Genomic DNA, 6,833 nt, shown 5'->3' with positions numbered 1-6,833 from the left:
CAATATCCTTCTTTTAGGTGTCATTTCAGTGTGCCATTTACATTCCTGTTTAAATTATGGATTATTCACAGAATCACAGAATTATCTAGGTTGGAAGAGACCTCAAGATCATCGAGTTCAACCTCTGACCTAACACTAACAAGTCCTCCACTAAACCATATCACTAAGTTCAACATCTAAACATCTTTTAAAGACCTCCAGGGATGGTGACTCCACCACTTCCCTGGGCAGCCCATTCCAATGCCTCACAACCCTCTCAGTAAATAAGTTCTTCCTAATATCCAACCTAAAACACCCCTGGTGCAACTTTATCCCATTCCCCCTGACAGGAGAGTTCATTTTTCCAAGTGCTTCCCTTTCAGCTTCCCTGAAGCAGCACTAGGTGCAACTGGTGGGATTTGCCCTAGACATTCATTTTGAGGGCACAAAGATAGAGGACATAGATCAGGTCTTCAGAAATAAAGACAACTCCTTAACACAATAGATAATTTCAGCCAAGATATGGATCTCAGTCTCAGTCCTTATCCACAGAGATCATTGAAAATAATAGGACATCTTTATGAAGGGGACTGTCAGAATTACAGCCACCATTGTGTCATAGTACAGGGTGCTAAGCAAATGCATATTGTGTAGAGTCAGTCCAGAACATGCTACAGAAAATCACATTATTGTTTCAAACTTACTGCTGTTCCAGTTGCACACAAAATTAGCCTTACTTCCACAATTATAAAAGCTATAATTCCTATAAAAGATATGTTATAGAACTGCAGTTTGGCTAGTTGTTCAGATTCCATATTTTGAGTACACAACAAAATTTTTAAAGTTAATCCCACCAGAAAAAGTGGGAAAAAGTGGGACAGGGAATCTGCACAGTATGATAGGAACATGCTTACAAATGTGAAGGTTAAAATGAAAGGAGGAAACTTTAGTCACACAGAAAGTGCTAGCACTGATAGGCATCATTTCCTTATTCCAGCCAGGGATTTGGCCTTTGGCACATGTTAATGGAGCCTTTGTAAATTCAATTAGTTGGTCTAAAAATACCTTTTTTAAAAGGATTTTTTTGGCATCACATTTTGGTACCAGATACCTCTGCATCAGGACAGCATTACCAGTGACCTGGTGACCCACAAGTTGAGGGGAAGGCACCTCCTCTGCCAGCTCGCCAGCTCACCATGCACTTGGGCTGCACAGCTCTGTTTTCAGAGGCTTACAGCTATGGAAACCAAGCCAAATTTTCCATGGTGTAGTATAAAACATTCCTCTTTGGTGGGGATTGTGTGTATTTGCTCCATGCTTTTTGATTGGTTTTAGTGCCAGATTTGTTCAAAAACCTGTCAGTGAAACTACCATGGAGAACTTGGTTTCTTATTCTTCCCATAAAACTCAGTGAACAAACAAGAAATACTTCCAATAGTCAGTCAGTCTTTCTTTCTTTCTGTTTCTTTTTCTCTCTTCCTTCCTTCCTTCCTTCCTTCCTTCCTTCCTTCCTTCCTTCCTTCCTTCCTTCCTTCCTTCCTTCCTTCCTTCCTTCCTTCCTTCCTTCCTTCCTTCCTTCCTTCCTTCCTTCCTTCCTTCCTTCCTTCCTTCCTTCCTTCCTTCCTTCCTTCCTTTTTTCTCTTTCTTCCTTTCCTTCTTTCTTTTAGTACAAATCCAAGGCACTTGCAATTAGAAATATGAAAGTTTTATGAAAGTTTTTTGAATGTATTAATTGAAAAAAGTATGCATATCTACAATACCAATATGTAAGCCACACAAGCAGTATGTTACAATAAAGCTAGACAGATTTGCTTGTGTGCACACATGCATAATAAAGCTGCAGGTGAGTATGTATTCTTCTTTAAAAGTCATTACAATGGTATTTCTGTGACTACCTTAGAAACATATTAATAACAAAGGAAAAAGTGATTATAGAATAAATAAATATATGGTGACTATAGAGTAAGTATACAGTAGATTTCTTTCTCATCCACAGCAAGCATGGTCCACACCCATGCACAGTCACATACTCTGTTTTCCTCCTTCCAAAAAAATCAATTTTCTTGAGAAAAAAAAAAAAATCTTTATCCACAAGCACATACATACTACATCATACTACATACATGAGATGTTTGTTGACCTTCCTACTGGAAGACACCCAGTTCTCCAAGCTGTCAGCTCATCCATCAGCTCTGACATTCTTTCTAAGAACATGTATAATTTCTCCATACATGTGCAAGCTACTCATCGACAGGGCTGTTTTGGAAGCAAGACATCTCAGATAATATGCCAATGCCTCAGAGCTATGTCTACAGCTCATTTGGATATGAAAGAAAGGGCTGAGAAAAAAATATATATTTGAATTAAAATTAAATTACTAAAATAAAGGACAAAAAAGAAAGATTTTCTATTAAAGGAGGTAAAAATCTACCAATTTGTAACTTAAAACCAACATGTGAGTTGACTTCAGCAATTCATTTACCTCCATTAAAATTAAATTTTTCCAATTCATTTGTGCAGAAAAAATAAATCAAAAATATTTAACTTTAATGTCATCTAATCATGACACTCAGACATAAAATTAAGACACACAATTTTGTAGTAGGTGTTTAAATGCCTTCACATTCAGCAGATATTTAGCTAGCACTGTTGGTGGCTACCAGAGAGCTGCTGAGCTGACCAGTGAATAGGTATCAACTGCAGGATGAGATGGACCACCACGTTGCACTGCCTGGCTTGACTTGGGGCTCAATTCATCCGCCTAAATATTGGCATTCAGTGCCACCAAAGGTACTTTGCATACCCACCTGGCCTCTGTCACCTTCCAGCAGGCCTCAGGGCTTCAGTAGGTCTGAGGTGGCATCTCCCTGCCCCATGGGGATGACCCAGGGCATCCCAAATGGCACCAGGCAACTGTGTGGATTGAATGAAGGCTTTGGGCACACATAAACACCTAAGGGATATACCCAGATAGGTGCCTTGGAATGAACCAAATCCTGACCTTTTTTTTTTTTTTTTTTTTTTGGGGGGGAGGGGGTGGTAAAAGATTTTTTTAAAAAAAAAAAAAAAAGAGCAACAAAAACCTGGTGGAATCAGGAAAAAGAAAAAACAAACAAACAAACAAAAAAAAAAAAAGGAAAAAAAAATCTTATTTTCCTGAAAACATTTGCTCAATCTTTTATTTTGGCACAAAATGGAAAGGAAACCATTTCTTCCCTCCCATCTCTATCGCTATATCTCATTTAGCTAGATCCTGCTAGGGACATTTAAAGCAATAGTCTGACTTTGAAGTACTCATAGAATCATGAATGCTTCTTGGCCATAGCGCTAATCCACAGCATTTCTAACTCACATGAACTTATTTCAACTAAATAGCCTATAGATACAACCATTTATTTTTTTCTCATTCATGTCATTTGCCTTCACTTCCTCTGTATACCAGTTCTTAGTCCATCCTTTCTGTTTTTTCACCCTTTTTTACTCTCAAATTTTATAAAGGATTTCTGTGTTGGTGAAACTCATACATTTATTCATATGCTTTTTTTTTCTATAATATGCTTCATACAATGATAACCTGTGTAAGTGTGGAACAGCACAAGGTACTTCTGCCTGAATATTTTATTTACCACAAGTTTGTCTGGAGAAATTGAAGAAAAAAGGCACAGAAAGACTCTACCTTCTGTATTAGAAGAGTACACCTGGAGGGAACCAGGGACGATCTACACCTGGACACTTCAGTATAAAGACCCAATCCAGCAGTCTTCCCTAAAATTTGCCATAATTTTAATGCATTTTAATTGCATTTGAATGTTCCATCATTGCTTGCTACAAATTGGTATCTTCTGAGCCTTTCCTTGAAAGTACCACAAAGTAAATATTTTTAAGCTAATGCCTACATCACAGCAGGTTATGCATGATAAGATGCTGTTTTCATTTGCTAGCTTGATATTCAGGAGAATAGTAAGAGGCGCTTTTAAAACACACACACACACACAAAAAAAAAAAAAAAAATAAAATAAATAAAAAAAAAATCACCTGGATCAGTTTACAATGAAATCTATTTAAAACTGTAATTTATTTTAATAGGCACCAAACAGCTTTCAGCCTGCCTCAGAGTCCTGAGACGTGTCTGATAAGTCATCCTCCATTTCAGGATCAGAGAGTTAATGTGCGGTTGCAGATAGCTAGCTATACAGAAACATGCTCCTTATCAAAGCAGAGTTTCTTCTTACATAAGAGTTAACCAAAAGATTAAATTGAAAGATATGACTAAGTAATCCATGTGCCAAAATGGAAGATAGCAGCAGCTTGGAAAGATGTTTAGAGAGAGAGACTAGAGAATAAAATAAAATAAAATAAAATAAAATAAAATAAAATAAAATAAAATAAAATAAAATAAAATAAAATAAAATAAAATAAAATAAAATAAAGACTCCTCATAATTAATTGTGGGATTACACATGGCTTTTCTTTTTGTTTTGGTTAATTTTTTTTTTTAGGAAAAAAATAGTTTTGTCAAATAAAAATATTATTAGTTCAAATCACAGTTGTTTTGGGCTCCGAGAAGAAAGTTCTGCCTCGTTGAGGAGGAAAGAGAAATGTAATCCTCCCCAGTGCTTTGGACGTGTGAGGAAAGCTGGATGTCCAACAATCCTGCAGGCAGATCCTAATTTCTCTGGGGGAAGCAGTGAGAACTCAGGCTTTGATTCAGCATTAAGTGCCTGGAGCTGGTGCCTTGGGTGCTGCCAGGCCCCCAGTGTCTGCAAACCCATGGTACCATGTTTCCTCAGGCCCAACAAGGTCAGAGCTCATTCAAAAAAAGGCATCGAGACCTGTAATCTTTTTGAAAAAAAAAAAAATACTAACAAGAGCATTTCCTGGGGCTCCCAGGGCAAGGCTCAGAGGCCACTGCTTGAACTTGGGCAGCAGCAGCTCTTGGTGCAGGCCTGGAGGCCATCCAGCAGTGGGCAGGGGGCTCTGGGCTTTCGTGCTGCTATGTGTTTCAAGGCCAGCCCTCTGTCAAGAGAAAAACAGAGCCCTGAAAATGCCCTAGCAGGATTTTTGGATGCTCTGTCTCAATGCAGTCCCTCAGCACTGGCACTGGCCCAGGCCTTGCTGCTTTCCCACGGGCTCTTCTCAGGCTGAGTTCCAGCGGCCACATCCAGCCCTGTTCATGGCTGCTTCAGGCACAGCTATCTCCATCTGCAGGACTGTCAGTCCCTCCTCACGCAGCAATGTCCTCATGTGCAAGACTGGCACCAAGAAAAGTCAGTTCCCATTACCAGACAAGCGATGGCTTTGCTGGAAGGGAGGTGATAATAGAAACTGTGTCTCCTGTTCAGCAGCTTCACCACGTCTTCTGTTGTGCATAGACTTTGGCACCAGAGTGCCCAGTGTGACCCTGGGGACAAACTGCTTCACAGCAATGTCACAGAGCTTGGCCCATTCAGGGTTACATATCCTAAACATGGCACAGGGGCAAGAAAAAAACCTGCTCGCCTTTTGTTGCCTTAGATGCCAGGCCTTAAACTGCATAACTAGGCACTGACCACTTCAGTTATTCATATTTAAATTGTTCTTAATTTGTACAGCAGGAGAACAAGGTTGAAAAATCTGAGTAAAAAAACTTCTATAGCTAGAAAAGAAAGGAGCTAAACTCAAATAGCCTTTTTCAAGGACAAATCTTAGTTTAAATAAGTTCAACAAAAGTGCATCTCCAAAGAGACAAAATGTTCCTTTTTAGATGGTAGTTGCTTTTTTTTTTTTTTTTTTTTTTTTTTTTTTTTTGGACTAAAGACTTATGTTCTGGTATTACTGTAAATTCTAACTTTAAAAAAGAGAATGAATAATCCTGGGTGGCTTCACTTTGGTTGTGATCACAGATAACAACTTTGTAAATTTTCCAGTAGAAAACAAGTGCAATTTTAATGCTATTTATATTGCTTGGAGGTAAAACCACTATCTCATTGAAGTTTTAGCTGCTTATGCTGCAAAATGCAATATTAATGAAAAAATCTGAGGGATTAATATCTGAGTTTTAAAAGTATTTTTGTGAAGAAGGTAAACCTCATTTCCATTCCTTGAAATTCCTCCCCTTCTAATACTCACAGGCCAACTAAAAATGAATAATTACTTGGAATCAATAGATCAAATGAATAATAAACAGAGGAAGGAGTATCAAGGGAAAATTGAGTGAGTATTACAAGTTTTGCTAATACGATGAGACCAGAAACACCTGAATGAAGCCATTTTGAAAACTCAAAAAAATAACCAAGGCCAGTTATTGTATAACCCAAGGGAGAAGAAACTGCTTATAGCCTTACAGCCTGGGTATAGTGCTTCAAAGGAAGCACAAACCTGCTGTGGGGAAAGGTTATTGATATATGATAGCAGTCCTTCTTTCATCCCTAAGTTGGCATTGTTAGTTTTGCTCTCATTTTAAATCAGGAATGAGATCACAAAAATTACCACTGCATTTTGTACCAATTCAGAAAACCAGTGACAACCTGAAGGCTTCAGATATAGAGGACATGTTTGAGAAGTTGCCTTTGCAGCTCACAGTCAAACCACGGAGGCTTGGAAAACAGTACAGGTGGTTTTACAAGCTCTCTGCAGATAAAGGATTCACTGTTGCAAGAGTATCATTTTTCTATGTGTCCTGGTTTCAGTTAGCACAGAATTAATTTTCTTCCTAGTAGCTGGTGGAATGCTGTGTTTTGGCTTAGAATGAGAAGAGTGCTGATAACACCCCGATGCTTTAATTGTTGCAGAGCAGTGCTTATACTAAGCCAAGGACATCTCAGCCTTTGCTCTGTCCTGCCAACGGGCAGGCTGGGGGGTGCAGTAAGAGCTGG

Source organism: Aythya ferina (genome assembly GCF_964211825.1).
Source record: "Aythya ferina genome assembly, chromosome: 2".
NCBI classification, from domain to species: domain Eukaryota; kingdom Metazoa; phylum Chordata; class Aves; order Anseriformes; family Anatidae; genus Aythya; species Aythya ferina.
Note: the sequence above shows the minus strand (reverse complement) of the source record.